Source organism: Oncorhynchus keta, unplaced genomic scaffold (genome assembly GCF_023373465.1).
Source record: "Oncorhynchus keta strain PuntledgeMale-10-30-2019 unplaced genomic scaffold, Oket_V2 Un_contig_1204_pilon_pilon, whole genome shotgun sequence".
Taxonomy (NCBI): domain Eukaryota; kingdom Metazoa; phylum Chordata; class Actinopteri; order Salmoniformes; family Salmonidae; genus Oncorhynchus; species Oncorhynchus keta.
In genome coordinates, this window is record NW_026277744.1 from 416359 (window position 1) to 434846 (window position 18488).

Sequence of the window (18488 nt, forward strand, 5' to 3'; positions counted from 1 at the left end):
GGTACTGCTTGCCGTGCAGTAGCAGAGAGAACAGTTTATGAATAGGTTGGCTGGAGTCGTTGACAATTTTTAGGACTTTCCTCTGACACTGCCTGGTATAGAGGTCCTGGATGGCAGGAAGCTTGGCCCCAGCATATTGGGCCCTTCGCACTACTCTCTGTAGTGCCTTGTGGTCGGAGGCCGAACAGTTGCCATACCAGGCAGTGATGCAACCAGTGCTCTCGATGGTGCAGCTTTAGAAGCCTTTGAGGATCTGAGGACCCATGCCAAATCATTTCAGTCTCCTGAGGGGGAATAGGTTTTGTCGTGCCCTCTTCACGACTGTCTTGGTGTGCTTGGACCATGTTAGTTTGTTGGTGATGTTTGTTGTCCTGGCAGCACACAGCCAGGTCTTTGACCTCCTCCCTATAGGATCTCGTCGTTGTCGGTAATCAGGCCTACCACTGTTGTGTCATCTGCAAATTTATTGAATGTGTGACTTCTTGCAACCCACTGTGGGGGCATGAATTTTAGTAGTTTAATAATGTTTTAAAATGTAAATCATTACAAAAAAAGACTCACTGACCCCATCAACCCCCATGTATACACTCAGGGAGAGACTCACTGACCCCATCAACCCCCATGTATACACTCAGGGAGAGACTCACTGACCCCATCAACCCCCATGTATAGAGTCAGGGAGTCAGAGAGAAGGGAACATTGTGTTCCTTGATAGTGAAGTATTGTGCTGCTAGTATCTCTCCCTGGTGGCTCTGAATGTCCCTTCAACTTCCTGTCCCTATGTTTCTACTTTAGGGAGTAGGTGTGTGTGTGTGTGTGTGTGTGTGTGTGTGTGTGTGTGTGTGTGTTTCCTTGTATGTAAAGCTATCAACTCCACAGTGTAAGACAGGGAGCAGAGAGAAAGGGGGTGGCATTACGTCACGATCCGGACGTGCCAAAGTAACTTTCTTCTGCACATTTTCAATAGAGTAGCAGTTCTACACTAAATAACCCACGTGTATTTCAGCCAGGGCCCTCCATCCGCCCAGAGAGGCTAAGGAGGCTGAGACAACTGGACAGGTGACATGTATGTGTGTGTGTGGGCCCTCCATGCCCAGTGAGGCTAAGGAGGCTGAGACAACTGGACAGGTGACATGTATTTGGGCAGTGGGCCCTCCATCCGCCCAGAGAGGCTAAGGAGGCTGAGACAACTGGACAGGTGACATGTATTTGGGCAGCCAGGGCCCTCCATCCGCCCAGAGAGGAAAGGAGGCTGAGAAGCCCATGCCAACATTTCCAGTCTCCTGAGGGGGAATAACTGGACAGGTGACATGTATTTGGGCAGCCAGGGCCCTCCATCCGCCCAGAGAGGCTAAGGAGGCTGAGACAACTGGACAGGTGACATGTATTTGGGCAGCCAGGGCCCTCCATCCGCCCAGAGAGGCTAAGGAGGCTGAGACAACTGGACAGGTGACATGTATTTGGGCAGCCAGGGCCCTCCATCCGCCCAGAGAGGCTAAGGAGGCTGAGACAACTGGACAGGTGACATGTATTTGGGCAGCCAGGGCCCTCCATCCGCCCAGAGAGGCTAAGGAGGCTGAGACAACTGGACAGGTGACATGTATTTGGGCAGCCAGGGCCCTCCATCCGCCCAGAGAGGCTAAGGAGGCTGAGACAACTGGACAGGTGACATGTATTTGGGCAGCCAGGGCCCTCCATCCGCCCAGAGAGGCTAAGGAGGCTGAGACAACTGGACAGGTGACATGTATTTGGGCAGCCAGGGCCCTCCATCCGCCCAGAGAGGCTAAGGAGGCTGAGACAACTGGACAGGTGACATGTATTTGGGCAGCCAGGGCCCTCCATCCGCCCAGAGAGGCTAAGGAGGCTGAGACAACTGGACAGGTGACATGTATTTGGGCAGCCAGGGCCCTCCATCCGCCCAGAGAGGCTAAGGAGGCTGAGACAACTGGACAGGTGACATGTATTTGGGCAGCCAGGGCCCTCCATCCGCCCAGAGAGGCTAAGGAGGCTGAGACAACTGGACAGGTGACATGTATTTGGGCAGCCAGGGCCCTCCATCCGCCCAGAGAGGCTAAGGAGGCTGAGACAACTGGACAGGTGACATGTATTTGGGCAGCCAGGGCCCTCCATCCGCCCAGAGAGGCTAAGGAGGCTGAGACAACTGGACAGGTGACATGTATTTGGGCAGCCAGGGCCCTCCATCCGCCCAGAGAGGCTAAGGAGGCTGAGACAACTGGACAGGTGACATGTATTTGGGCAGCCAGGGCCCTCCATCCGCCCAGAGAGGCTAAGGAGGCTGAGACAACTGGACAGGTGACATGTATTTGGGCAGCCAGGGCCCTCCATCCGCCCAGAGAGGCTAAGGAGGCTGAGACAACTGGACAGGTGACATGTATTTGGGCAGCCAGGGCCCTCCATCCGCCCAGAGAGGCTAAGGAGGCTGAGACAACTGGACAGGTGACATGTATTTGGGCAGCCAGGGCCCTCCATCCGCCCAGAGAGGCTAAGGAGGCTGAGACAACTGGACAGGTGACATGTATTTGGGCAGCCAGGGCCCTCCATCCGCCCAGAGAGGCTAAGGAGGCTGAGACAACTGGACAGGTGACATGTATTTGGGCAGCCAGGGCCCTCCATCCGCCCAGAGAGGCTAAGGAGGCTGAGACAACTGGACAGGTGACATGTATTTGGGCAGCCAGGGCCCTCCATCCGCCCAGAGAGGCTAAGGAGGCTGAGACAACTGGACAGGTGACATGTATTTGGGCAGCCAGGGCCCTCCATCCGCCCAGAGAGGCTAAGGAGGCTGAGACAACTGGACAGGTGACATGTATTTGGGCAGCCAGGGCCCTCCATCCGCCCAGAGAGGCTAAGGAGGCTGAGACAACTGGACAGGTGACATGTATTTGGGCAGCCAGGGCCCTCCATCCGCCCAGAGAGGCTAAGGAGGCTGAGACAACTGGACAGGTGACATGTATTTGGGCCGGGATAAAAGAACACCTGATATGGATCACATTCCAACTTATTATAGCTCATATTTGTTCACTGGAAAGTTATGTGGGTATAGGAACATGTGAATACAGTGGAAGGTTATGTGGGTATAGGAACATGTGAATACAGTGGAAGGTTATGTGGGTATAGGAACATGTGAATACAGTGGAAAGTTATGTGGGTATAGGAACATGTGAATACAGTGGAAGGTTATGTGGGTATAGGAACATGTGAATACAGTGGAAGGTTATGTGGGTATAGGAACATGTGAATACAGTGGAAGGTTATGTGGGTATAGGAACATGTGAATACAGTGGAAGGTTATGTGGGTATAGGAACATGTGAATACAGTGGAAGGTTATGTGGGTATAGGAACATGTGAATACAGTGGAAGGTTATGTGGGTATAGGAACATGTGAATACAGTGGAAGGTTATGTGGGTATAGGAACATATGAATACAGTGGAAGGTTATGTGGGTATAGGAACATGTGAATACAGTGGAAGGTTATGTGGGTATAGGAACATGTGAATACAGTGGAAGGTTATGTGGGTATAGGAACATGTGAATACAGTGGAAGGTTATGTGGGTATAGGAACATGTGAATACAGTGGAAGGTTATGTGGGTATAGGAACATATGAATACAGTGGAAGGTTATGTGGGTATAGGAACATGTGAATACAGTGGAAGGTTATGTGGGTATAGGAACATGTGAATACAGTGGAAGGTTATGTGGGTATAGGAACATGTGAATACAGTGGAAGGTTATGTGGGTATAGGAACATATGAATACAGTGGAAGGTTATGTGGGTATAGGAACATATGAATACAGTGGAAGGTTATGTGGGTATAGGAACATGTGAATACAGTGGAAGGTTATGTGGGTATAGGAACATGTGAATACAGTGGAAGGTTATGTGGGTATAGGAACATGTGAATACAGTGGAAGGTTATGTGGGTATAGGAACATGTGAATACAGTGGAAGGTTATGTGGGTATAGGAACATGTGAATACAGTGGAAGGTTATGTGGGTATAGGAACATGTGAATACAGTGGAAGGTTATGTGGGTATAGGAACATGTGAATACAGTGGAAGGTTATGTGGGTATAGGAACATGTGAATACAGTGGAAGGTTATGTGGGTATAGGAACATGTGAATACAGTGGAAGGTTATGTGGGTATAGGAACATATGAATACAGTGGAAGGTTATGTGGGTATAGGAACATGTGAATACAGTGGAAGGTTATGTGGGTATAGGAACATGTGAATACAGTGGAAGGTTATGTGGGTATAGGAACATGTGAATACAGTGGAAGGTTATGTGGGTATAGGAACATGTGAATACAGTGGAAGGTTATGTGGGTATAGGAACATGTGAATACAGTGGAAGGTTATGTGGGTATAGGAACATGTGAATACAGTGGAAGGTTATGTGGGTATAGGAACATGTGAATACAGTGGAAGGTTATGTGGGTATAGGAACATGTGAATACAGTGGAAGGTTATGTGGGTATAGGAACATATGAATACAGTGGAAGGTTATGTGGGTATAGGAACATGTGAATACAGTGGAAGGTTATGTGGGTATAGGAACATATGAATACAGTGGAAGGTTATGTGGGTATAGGAACATGTGAATACAGTGGAAGGTTATGTGGGTATAGGAACATGTGAATACAGTGGAAGGTTATGTGGGTATAGGAACATGTGAATACAGTGGAAGGTTATGTGGGTATAGGAACATGTGAATACAGTGGAAGGTTATGTGGGTATAGGAACATATGAATACAGTGGAAGGTTATGTGGGTATAGGAACATGTGAATACAGTGGAAGGTTATGTGGGTATAGGAACATGAATACAGTGGAAGGTTATGTGGGTATAGGAACATGTGAATACAGTGGAAGGTTATGTGGGTATAGGAACATGTGAATACAGTGGAAGGTTATGTGGGTATAGGAACATATGAATACAGTGGAAGGTTATGTGGGTATAGGAACATATGAATACAGTGGAAGGTTATGTGGGTATAGGAACATGTGAATACAGTGGAAGGTTATGTGGGTATAGGAACATGTGAATACAGTGGAAGGTTATGTGGGTATAGGAACATGTGAATACAGTGGAAGGTTATGTGGGTATAGGAACATATGAATACAGTGGAAGGTTATGTGGGTATAGGAACATGTGAATACAGTGGAAGGTTATGTGGGTATAGGAACATATGAATACAGTGGAAGGTTATGTGGGTATAGGAACATGTGAATACAGTGGAAGGTTATGTGGGTATAGGAACATATGAATACAGTGGAAGGTTATGTGGGTATAGGAACATATGAATACAGTGGAAGGTTATGTGGGTATAGGAACATGTGAATACAGTGGAAGGTTATGTGGGTATAGGAACATGTGAATACAGTGGAAGGTTATGTGGGTATAGGAACATGTGAATACAGTGGAAGGTTATGTGGGTATAGGAACATGTGAATACAGTGGAAGGTTATGTGGGTATAGGAACATGTGAATACAGTGGAAGGTTATGTGGGTATAGGAACATATGAATACAGTGGAAGGTTATGTGGGTATAGGAACATGTGAATACAGTGGAAGGTTATGTGGGTATAGGAACATGTGAATACAGTGGAAGGTTATGTGGGTATAGGAACATATGAATACAGTGGAAGGTTATGTGGGTATAGGAACATGTGAATACAGTGGAAGGTTATGTGGGTATAGGAACATGTGAATACAGTGGAAGGTTATGTGGGTATAGGAACATGTGAATACAGTGGAAGGTTATGTGGGTATAGGAACATGTGAATACAGTGGAAGGTTATGTGGGTATAGGAACATGTGAATACAGTGGAAGGTTATGTGGGTATAGGAACATATGAATACAGTGGAAGGTTATGTGGGTATAGGAACATATGAATACAGTGGAAGGTTATGTGGGTATAGGAACATGTGAATACAGTGGAAGGTTATGTGGGTATAGGAACATGTGAATACAGTGGAAGGTTATGTGGGTATAGGAACATATGAATACAGTGGAAGGTTATGTGGGTATAGGAACATGAATACAGTGGAAGGTTATGTGGGTATAGGAACATATGAATACAGTGGAAGGTTATGTGGGTATAGGAACATGTGAATACAGTGGAAGGTTATGTGGGTATAGGAACATATGAATACAGTGGAAGGTTATGTGGGTATAGGAACATATGAATACAGTGGAAGGTTATGTGGGTATAGGAACATGTGAATACAGTGGAAGGTTATGTGGGTATAGGAACATGTGAATACAGTGGAAGGTTATGTGGGTATAGGAACATGTGAATACAGTGGAAGGTTATGTGGGTATAGGAACATGTGAATACAGTGGAAGGTTATGTGGGTATAGGAACATGTGAATACAGTGGAAGGTTATGTGGGTATAGGAACATGTGAATACAGTGGAAGGTTATGTGGGTATAGGAACATGTGAATACAGTGGAAGGTTATGTGGGTATAGGAACATATGAATACAGTGGAAGGTTATGTGGGTATAGGAACATATGAATACATTGGATTCTTGATGATAAAGCTGTGAGTGTCTATGGTGATGTTTGTTTTGATGCCAGTAAATGGAGTTAGTTTCAAGTCTGATATCCCTGGTGTGTGCGTGCTCGTGCGCGCGTACATTAACTAGCCGATGTCCCCATTGAGACTGGTCAACTAATCCTCTATTTCCCCTCCATTGATGTCAGACATACTCCTCTGTTGACGTCGTAGACTGATTCACTCACAGGTAGTTCCCTTTTTACAGATGTTTCTGGGAATCTCGGACTGTTCCCATGTCAGAAACTTGAGATGGGAGGAGGAACGGCTTCTCTTTGGCAGAAAGCCCTTCACTGATCTGGGTTTAAATGGTATTTGTTCACTTTCAAGTACTTTGTCAGGGTTTTGATAGAGGTTGCCTGGCGCACTTGAACCAATGGAAGAGCCCCACGTTATTTTATTGGGTTACTTTTCTTTTTTTACTTTAGTTTATTTAGTAAATATTTGATTAACTCTTTCTTGAACTGCATTGTTGGTTAAGGGCTTGTCAGTAAGCATTTCTCGGTAAGGTCTACTACACCTGTTGTATTCGGCGCATGTGACAAATACAATTTGATTTGATTTGAAACCCCACCCATTTGACACTCCAGGTCAGGCTAAAGCAAATTCTCATAGTATTTGAAACTATAGAGTACATACTGGTTGGACCCAGGTCTGGTTCTGATGCAGTCAACAGGGGTTTTGCTCCCTCTCCTCTCAGTGAGATGTCAGTTAGATTTACACACAGGAGTGGGTGTGCCGGGCTGGTCTGGACTGGCTGTTTTTGTTACAGTCTCCTGGCAGGGGTGGAAACCAAGGTTAATTTTCCCTCTGACCCCCGGCTACTCCTGAGTGACCTTAACCGCAAGTCAACCGGCCGCACCCCGCCTCACAGGTGGAAGTCCCAGAATGAACTCTGTCCAACCCTTTTGAAGACCGTTCTGGTCAGGCCAAGGTCAGCATTGCTTTTCCTCACAGAGCTTTGGTTCAGATCCAACACATACTTCTTATCCACTAGCTGTTCATCAGAATCATTACATAGTAACTTCACACCACTGTCCTGGTTGGGCTGTTAAGGGGACTCTTCTCATATATAGCAGCATTGAGCTGATGACCGAGGGACATGTTGACCTCACCTATAAACAGAGTCTGGGGTGTCCTCTTGACTCACTTTACCTCTCATGACCCCAAACACATCTCTTTCACCGGGTTGACAAAACCCTGCTTGACAACACCACTGTGATCTCAAAATCCCCAAACTGCCCATTACTAGCTATTGATAAGAGCTGTACTATGTAGCCTGAACTGTAACTAAAATGTGAAGTATCTGTTCAGACCTGCCTTTGTCAAGGACAGACTGCCTGTACTGTACTGACATAGATGGAAGCAATGTGTGGAGAGATGGTGTTTGGTGACTGCTTCCCTCTGCTAGGGGATGAAATAGGCTTCGTTACAGTGCCTCGCAAAAGTATTCATCTCCCTTGGCGTTTTTCCTATTTTGTTGCATTACAACCTGTCATTTAAATGGATTTTTATTTGGATTTCATGTAATGGACAGACACAAAATAGTCCAAATTGGTGAAGTGAAATGAAAAAAAATTACTTGTTTCATTTTTTTTTTTTATAAATAAAAAAACAATGGAAAAGTGGTGCGTATGTATTCACCCCCTCTGCTATGAAGCCCCTAAATAAGATCATATGTATTCACCCCCTCTGCTATGAAGCCCCTAAATAAGATCATATGTATTCACCCCCTCTGCTATGAAGCCCCTAAATAAGATCATATGTATTCACCCCCTCTGCTATGAAGCCCCTAAATAAGATCATATGTATTCACCCCCTCTGCTATGAAGCCCCTAAATAAGATCATATGTATTCACCCCCTCTGCTATGAAGCCCCTAAATAAGATCATATGTATTCACCCCCTCTGCTATGAAGCCCCTAAATAAGATCATATGTATTCACCCCCTCTGCTATGAAGCCCCTAAATAAGATCATATGTATTCACCCCCTCTGCTATGAAGCCCCTAAATAAGATCTGGTGCAACCAATTACCTTCAGAAGTCACAGAATTAGTTAAATAAAGTCCACCTGTGTAATCTAAGTGTTACATGGTCTGTCATATGATCTCAGTATATATACACACCTGTTCTGAAAGGTCCCAGAGTCTGCAACACCACTAAGCAAGGGGCACCATGAAGAGCTCTCCAAACAGGTCAGGGACAAAGTACAGTGGAAAAGTACAGATCAGGTTTGGGTTATAAACAATTATCCGAATCTTTGAACATCCCACAGAGCGCCATTAAATCCATTATTTAAAAAAGTAAAAAATATGTCACCACAACAAACCTGCCAAGAGAGGGTAGCCCACCAAATCTCACAGACCAGGCAAGGAGGGTATTAATCAGAGAGACAACAAAGAGACCAAAGATAACCCTGAAGGAGCTGCAAAGCTCCACAGCGGAGATTGGAGTATCTGTTCATAGGACCACTTTAAGCCGTACACCTCACAGAGCTGGGATTTACGGAAGAGTGGCCAGAAAAAAGCCATTGCTTAAAGTGTTCACCAAAAGGCATGTGGGAGACTCCCCAAACATATGGAAGAAGGTACTCTGGTCAGATGAGAATAAAATTGAGCTTCTTGGCCATCAAGATTAACGCTATGTCTGTCGCAAACCCAACACCTCTCATCACCCTGATAACACCATCCAATGTTTTTCATTGGCAGGGACTGGGAAACTGAAGGAATGATGGATGGCGCTAAATATAGGAAAATTCTTGAGGGAAACCTGTTTCAGTCTTTCAGAGATTTGAGACTGGGACGGAGGTTCACCTTCCAGCAGGACAATGATCCTAAGCATACAGCTACAGACACACTCAAGTGGTTTATGGGGAAACATTTAAATGTCTTGGAATGGCCTAGTCAAAGTCCAGACCTCAATCCAATTGAGAATCTGTGGTATGATTTGCTGTACACCAGCAGAACCCATCCAACTTGAAGGAGCTGGAGCAGATTTGCCTTGAGGAGGGGGTGAATAGTTATGCACGACGCTCAAGTTCTGTTTTTTCTTCTTTTTTTCTTGCTCATTTCATTAGAAAAAATATTTAGAATCTTCAAAGTGGTAGGCATGTTGTGTAAATCAAATGATACAAACCCCCAACAAAATAATTGTTAATTCCAGGTTGTAAGGCAACAAAATAGGAAAAATGCCAAAGGGGGTGAATACTTTCGCACGCCACTGTATATTGTATTCTGGTATACTCCTTCACTTTCATTCTAGTGGTGTGTGCAGGGTTGAGGGAAGGGTGGGCAGCGATCGGTGTATGTCTGTGTACACGTGTGTGTGTGTGTACACGTGTGTGTGTGTATGCTCTACCCTGAGGACTGTCATGAAGTGCAGTTGTCTCAGAGAAACAAACCAATCAAACTCAGTCATTTCAGACGAGACATCGAGGTACTTGACAAGAACACCTGATTCCTCTTGACAGCCTGTCTGTTATGGGGTCTCAGACTTGATAGGCTTGTCAAAAGACCACAGTCACAATGACAATCAAATTATTTCTATCCTCTTGGACCATGAACAAAATCTAGATATGCCTCACAATGTTGTCTCGTCTCAGACACGGAGTGCTACCTCTTCCTCTTAATAAGGATATGATGACGTTAATAAATCATTCAACAGAGCAACTCTCCAGTTATCTACCTCATTACTACCACCAAAACAAGTGACCATGCCTCTAGAATCAGTTGAAATAACTTCCCATCATAATAACCCCAAAAAATACATTTTGACACATCTTCAAAGTAGTGGATTCGGCTATTTCATCCACACCCGTCGCTGACCGGTGTATAAAATTGAGCACACCACACAAGCTCACAGAACGGGACCACAGAGTGCTGAAGCATGTAAAAATGGTCTGTCTGTTGCAACACTCACTACCGAGTCCCAAACAGCCTCTGGAAGCAACGTCAGCACAATAACTGTTTCTTTGGGTTTCCATGGCGGAGCAGCCACACACAAGCCTAAGATCACCATGCACAATGACAAGCGTCGGCTGGAGTGATGTAAAGCTCGCCGCCATTGGACTCTGTGTGTGTCTTAGGAAGGGATTGAAGTGAGTGTATTGGGACAGACTGTTGGTACTTTGACCTTTTAAGCAGATTTAACTTTAGTGCATAACTCTGCCATGCAGGTCAGATAGATGTGTGGTGTTAACCTGGCATAGATGTTTACACACACTCCAAAGCTACCCGCAAGGCCACACCCACACCCACACACTAAGCACGTTGACACTTGAGGATGGGCGGCACCCCTGTTGTAAAACAGACCCATCAACCTCATTCCCAGGTCTATTATTCACTGTGTTTGTGAAGGTAATTGCTCTTTAGGGGGGAATACAAAGCATTCCTCTATATGAGCTTCTTATACTTTGGACAACATCCCAACAACAACAGACACAAGTCAGTCATCCTCAATACCCCAGAAGAACGTCAGTCATCCTCAATACCCCAGAAGAAAGTCAGTCATCCTCAATACCCCAGAAGAACGTCAGTCATCCTCAATACCCCAGAAGAACGTCAGTCATCCTCAATACCCCAGAAGAACGTCAGTCATCCTCAATACCCCAGAAGAAAGTCAGTCATCCTCAATACCCCAGAAGAAAGTCAGTCATCCTCAATACCCCAGAAGAAAGTCAGTCATCCTCAATACCCCAGAAGAAAGTCAGTCATCCTCAATACCCCAGAAGAAAGTCAGACCCCAGAAGAAAGTCAGAACAAAATCATCCTCAATACCCCAGTCAAGAACGTCAGTCATCCTCAATACCCCAGAAGAAGAACGTCAGTCATCCTCAATACCCCAGAAGAAAGTCAGTCATCCTCAATACCCCAGAAGAAAGTCAGTCATCCTCAATACCCCAGAAGAAAGTCAGTCATCTCAAAACCCCAGAAGAAATCAGTCATAACCTTACCCCAGAAGCGTCAGTCATCCTCAATACCCCAGAAGAAAGTCAGTCATCCTCATGCCCAATGAAAGTCAGTCATCCTCTATACCCCAGAAGAAAGTCAGTCATCCTCAATACCCTTAGAAGAAGAACGTCAGTCATCCTCAATACCCCAGAAGACAGTCAGTCATCCTCAATACCCCAGAAGAACGTCAGTCATCCTCAATACCCCAGAAGAAAGTCAGTCATCCTCTATACCCCAGAAGAAAGTCAGTCATCCTCAATACCCCAGAAGAAATCAGTCATCCTCAATACCCCAGTCAGTATCCTCAATACCCCAGAAGAACGTCAGTCATCCTCAATACCCCAGAAGAGGTCAGTCATCTTACAGGCACCTACCCCAAAGACACAGTCATCCTCAATACTGACTGATCATTCAATACCCCAGAAGAACGCCAGTCATCCTCAATACCCCAGAAGAACGTCAGTCATCCTCAATACCCCAGAAGAACGTCAGTCATCCTCAACCCCAGAAGAACGTCAGTCATCCTCAACCCCAGAAGAAAGTCAGTCATCCTCAATACCCCAGAAGAACGTCAGTCATCCTCAATACCCCAGAAGAACGTCAGTCATCCTCAATACCCCAGAAGAAAGTCAGTCATCCTCAATACCCCAGAAGAAAGTCAGTCATCCTCAATACCCCAGAAGAAAGTCAGTCATCCTCAATACCCCAGAAGAATGTCAGTTATCCTCAATACCCCAGAAGAACGTCAGTCATCCTCAATACCCCAGAAGAGGGTCATCTTACAGGCACCTACACACCACTGACTGATTTCACATCTCAAAACGGTTACTAGGAAACTCTCTTTCATCTGATTCATTGAACTGCACAGATCAAAGCTTTCCAACCATCCCTACACTATCTGGCTTAGCAACCATCCCTACACTATCTGGCTTAGCAACCATCCCTACACTATCTGGCTTAGCAACTGTATTATTGGACAAATTCATGAAAAGAAAAATGAGCTTTTTGGTCTTAAGGTTAAGTCTTAAGGTCTTTAAGGTTAAGGTTAGGCATAATGTTAGCAGTGTGGTTAAGGTTAGGGTTAATGTTAGATTTAAAATCATATTTTAAGAAAATCAATTGTAGAAATAGGCGGGGTTTAGATATCATTATGACTGTGGCAACTAGTGACGACCCTAAACTATCTGTGAACAGTCCTGTTGGCACACACTAGTGGTGTAGCTGCTGTTATCGCCTGTCTGACTGAGAATACACACACAGAAACCAGAGAGGAATACACACAGAATGTATAAGTATAGTACAGTACTGCTGACCTGAGACACAAACGGCGGCAGGGTAGCCTAGTGGTTAGAGCATTGGACTACTAACCGAAAGGTTGCAAGTTCAAATCCCCGAGCTGACAAGGTACAAATCTGTCGTTCTGCCCCTGAACAGGCAGTTAAAAATAAGAATTTGTTCTTAACTGACTTGCCTGGTAAAATAAAGGTAAAATAAAATTTAAAAAAATTAAAAAACAATGTATAAGTACAGTACTACTGACCTGACACACACACAATGTATAAGTATAGTACAGTACTACTGACCTGAGACACACACAATGTATAAGTATAGTCCAGTACTACTGACCTGAGACACACACAATGTATAAGTATAGTACAGTACTACTGACCTGAGACACACACAATGTATAAGTATAGTACAGTACTACTGACCTGAGACACACACAATGTATAAGTATAGTCCAGTACTGCTGACCTGAGACACACACAATGTATAAGTATAGTACAGTACTACTGACCTGAGACACACACAATGTATAAGTATAGTACAGTACTACTGACCTGAGACACACACACACACAATGTATAAGTATACTCCAGTACTACTGACCAGACACACACACAAAAAGTATAGTACAGTACTACTGACCTGATACACACACACACAAAAGTATAGTACAGTACTACTGACCTGAGACACACACAATGTATAAGTATAGTCCAGTACTACTGACCTGAGACACACAATGTATAAGTATAGTACAATACTACTGACCTGAGACACACACACACCATGTAGTACAGTATAGTACAGTACTACTGACCTGAGACACACACACACACACACACACACACACACACACACACACACACACACACACAATGTATAAGTATAGTACAGTACTACTGACCTGAGACAGACACAATGTATAAGTATAGTCCAGTACTACTGACCACACACACACACACACACACACACACACACACACACACACACACACACACACACACACACTGTATAAGTATAGTACAGTACTACTGACCTGAGACAGACACAATGTATAAGTATAGTACAGTTCTACTGACCTGAGACACACACACACACACACACACACACACACACACACACACAATGTATAAGTATAGTCCAGTACTACTGACCTGAGACAGACAGATGGAAAGATTAGCAACAAATCCTTTCCTTCCTTCCCTTCAGAGTGAATGAGTCAGGATCCCCCTGCAGTCCACTATTACTCTACTCCTTCCGCACCTCCCTCTCTCCCCAACTCACGCCTCTACCTCTCCCCCAACTCACGCCTCTCCCATTGTGACAGTGAGTGCGCAGACGAGAGGAACTGTTGCTGCATTGATTGGCTGCACTCGTCCGTTCTCCCGTTTCCTCTCCTTTTCTTTCTAACCAGGCCCTTCCCTTATCTTATTCCAGAGGGGAAAACAATAGAACACAACTTAGGCTCTCTGTTCAGGGCTACGAGGGAATGCAGCTTGCAGGGAGAAGGAAGGCTTTTGAATGGAGGGGGGAGAGGGGGAGGGGTGAGAGACACGGATTTGAATTCTCTCAAGGCAAGAGCACACAGGGTTCTCTCCTTTTTCAAATGTCTTCTTATAGTCTTATTATTGTGGTAGAAAGGGAGAGGGCATTATTTTTTCACTTTGAAAAAGTTTGCTCCCCTTTCACTTGTTGGACTCTCTCCCTTTCCCTCCCTCCCTCTCCCTCTCTCCCTTTCCCTCTCTCCCTTTCCCTCCCTCCCTCTCTTTCCCTCTCTCCCTTTCCCTCCCTCCCTCTCCCTCGCTCCCTTTCCCTCCCTCCCTCTCCCTCCCTCTCTTTCCCTCTCTCCCTTTCCCTCCCTCCCTCTCTCTCCCTTTCCCTCCCCCTCGCTCTCTTTCCCTCTCTCCCTTTCCCTCCCTCCCTCCCCCGTATTCATCGCTCACTCCCTCTCCCTCCCTCCCTCCCTCCCTCCCTCCCTCTGGGTTGGCAGGTTTGAACAATGAAGCAGTGGCTGAGCACAAAAGACACACAGCTGCTTTCAACAGCGCGGACAATCGAGGACCCCTCCCTTACCACGTCCCTCTAACCCTCCCCGAAACCCCCGTCCCTCCCCTTATTAACATTCACTACTCTCCTTGACTGCGGTTCAAGTAGCTCGAGTAGCATTCTCGTGAGCGAAGGAATCTTCCCCTGACAAAAGAACGTTCCAGTGAAGGACCCAAAACACTAAAGCAGTTGAAGTAGTGTCCTGCATCGGAAACAGCACCCAATTCCCTGTAAAGTGCTATGGGCTCTGGTCAAAAGTAGTGCACTCTATAGGGAACAGGGTGCCATTTGGGACACTTCCAGGCTGAGCATGAGTAAGCCATGAACCCTCAGGAATTAGCTTGCAAACACTTCTCCCTCGAGGATGAAGGTGTTTAGATATAGTCAACGCTTCGTCATTTTTAACAGAAGAAATGCTATTAGCCATGGTAATTGCCTGTACAATAGTTGAGGGACAGTATGTCAGTGAATAGAACAGAGACATAAGGGGAGAGAAGAATCCAGACAAATTGAGCTTGTCTACACAATTACAAGACACTTTGCCCAGAAATCACAAGTGGATTGACGCAGAGTGAAATGATGAGTGAGTTGTGGTTAGTGTTGTCAAACAGCTGTAGTCTGGTGAATTTGTTAACCGCGACGGGAACGACATGACATCATCATGAGAATGGCGGACGAGCTGATAGACGATCATACTACTTTCAAAACGTATTCCTACCATGACGTGCCCATTAAACTGTCATTATCTAGGCCGACTGATCAGAGGACTACTACAACACTAAAGTGTAATTCAGAGTCCACAGACGCAGAGCCACTGTCCTATGTGGCTCCGAGACCACAGTCCGCGGGGGACGCACAGCTCAAACACGCACCTCCCCAAAATTCACACACATTCATTTGAATGTGTTGACAGCTGGAGAAATTGCTTGAGCAGCGCTGAGAATTCAGAAAAGTATGAAAGCCAACGACTGAATATTCTAGAACAGTGCTGTGTGGATGCGTGCACCTTTTGGACTCTGATAAGCCCTTAAAGCGGCAATCAGCAGTAGAAACAATTACAAAGCAAATTCCCAGCCCCCATTTCTGTAAAAAGCTGAGGGATGATGCTGGCGAAATGTAACCCTTCTCAAATTCATAGGCAGAGCTATGGATGCAAGGACTGACCATCCATGTTTGTTTACATTTTCTTTGTTTACGAGCTTTTGAGTAAAGCAAGTTTATATTTTGGGTTCTGATGGTATGTCTCTAAACACTTCTACGTTGATCTGGATGCTACCATGTTTACAGATAGTCCCCCAAGTCAACCCCTCACCATTACAATAACAGAGGAGGTTAGCATTTTGTGGGGGGGGGGGAGTATGATATTTATGCCTCTAACTTTCTCATTCATTATTCACGATTCATTCAGGATTATTATCTGTAATCAGTAACATCCACATTAATGTAGAAGTGTTTAGAAACGTTATATTCTTATTTACAATAAAAGTGACTCCAAAATGACACAATACATTATTTACCATTCATTTGTATTGAGCACAAAATCATCTGAAACACAACCAAAACAAACAGCAAATGTGTCAGTCTTGATGTCGTCATTGAATGAATGAATATCAGACCAAATACATTTTATTTTACTACTTTAATACAAAGGTGACTTTGTCCAATACTTTTGGTCCCCTGAAAAGGGGGGACAATGTACAAAAAGTGCTGTAATCTCTAGATTACAGATGAGAATGGATAAGAATACCCTCAAATTAACGCTGGCAGTCTACACTTTAACCTCATAGTCATTGTATCATTTCAAACACAATGTAATTTTCCCAATATGTTTGGAGCTCACTGTCATACATTTTTAAGTCCCCAAAATAATGGATGTAGCAACTGCTTAATGGCCCTGTAAGGCCTACATCAAATAACAACACACATCAGAGTGACGGCCTCCTTACTGTCTCCACGCTAACTTGTATTTATGAGGCCCGGTCGCACACGCTGCAGTTCCCAGAAGCCTCCTGTAGATTTCCCAGAAGGCCATTCAAAGGGAATTGAAAAGGAAACAGCTTGACATTTAAACCTTCATACAATGTCCACATAGCATTGAGACAGATAGTTATCCCATACCGTACGTCTGTAGCCTATCAGTGCGTTCGTGTGCAGTGCACTGTGGGAGACGACGATTGTAGTGTATACTGTGTGTTAAAAGGGAAACTCTGGGATTTCTCTGCCTGTTCAATGGTCATTTCAATTAATGATATACTCATTGATTCTTTCTTAAATAGAATATCCTGAAAGAATGACTTATACATGCCTCGTGAGCTTAGTAGACCAACAACGGTCCCATCCTGACCCAAAATATACGGTGGTTGTTTTACGTTGGGGTGAAAACACAGTCTCAGGACTGTGGCTTTAAGATGATCCACAGTAAATAAACAATCTTCCTCTTCTGTGGTCACAAATGTTTTCAAATGTTTTCAATCGCTTCCAGCATCCATCCCTCCGTCCGTCGCTTTGGTACAGTGCTGACTGAGGTAGAGAATAAACACCAGACAATAATTATAGGAAGTAAAACATAAACGTTGTGTCCACTTTTCCTGGTGTCCACTTTTCCACTAACCGTCCAATGCCAAGTGTCCTGCTGAACAAGCTAAGCAGTACTTATCAGATGAGTTTAAATCAATTCCATATCAATTATTCAAGCTAAGGGAGGAAAGGAAAAACACACACACACACACACCCACCCCGCCAAGCCAACAGTCAATCAGTGGTATAGGGATTCCCTCCATCCTGTAACTTGTGTTCTGAGTTGCTTAGTGTTTGTCAAACAATGCAGGACTAGAGAATCAATCTTCCATAGGCCAAAACCGGTCATTTTCATGAAAACTTTGTGCTGGGAACTACTGAAAGTTGCTTTAGAGAAGGGAGACCTAATGCAATGAAAATGTTAGCCTAATACCAGATCTATCTATATGAAAATGTTAGCCTAATACCAGATCTATCTATTATGAAAATGTTAGCCTAATACCAGATCTATCTATATGAAAATGTTAACCTAATACCAGATCTATCTATTTGAAAATGTTAGCCTAATACCAGATCTATCTATATGAAAATGTTAACCTAATACCAGATCTATCTATTTGAAAATGTTAGCCTAATACCAGATCTATCTATATGAAAATGTTAGCCTAATACCAGATCTATCTATATGAAAATGTTAGCCTAATACCAGATCTATCTATATGAAAATGTTAGCCTAATACCAGATCTATCTATATGAAAATGTTAACTTAATACCAGATCTATCTATATGAAAATGTTAACCTAATACCAGATCTATCTATATGAAAATGTTAGCCTAATACCAGATCTATCTATATGAAAATGTTAGCCTGATACCAGATCTATCTATATGAAAATGTTAGCCTAATACCAGATCTATCTATATGAAAATGTTAGCCTGATACCAGATCTATCTATATGAAAATGTTAGCCTAATACCAGATCTATCTATATGAAAATGTTAGCCTAATACCAGATCTATCTATATGAAAATGTTAGCCTAATACCAGATCTATCTATATGAAAATGTTAGCCTAATACCAGATCTATCTATATGAAAATGTTA

General features: G+C 44.2%; 1 protein-coding gene across 7 annotated transcripts in view; it reads right to left on the minus strand.

Annotated features, from left to right (window-relative positions):
• Nucleotides 1-18488, minus strand: part of add3a (adducin 3 (gamma) a) — a 196149-nt gene that overhangs the window by 129979 nt on the left and 47682 nt on the right. The window contains exon 1 of one of the 7 annotated variants that reach the window (XM_052500861.1): nucleotides 13975-14135. The exons of the other annotated variants lie outside the window; for them this stretch is intronic. The gene's annotated coding sequence lies outside the window, so the exon portion shown is untranslated. Of the gene's footprint in view, nucleotides 1-13974; nucleotides 14136-18488 lie in introns of those variants that run through there. 7 annotated transcript variants of the gene reach the window in all.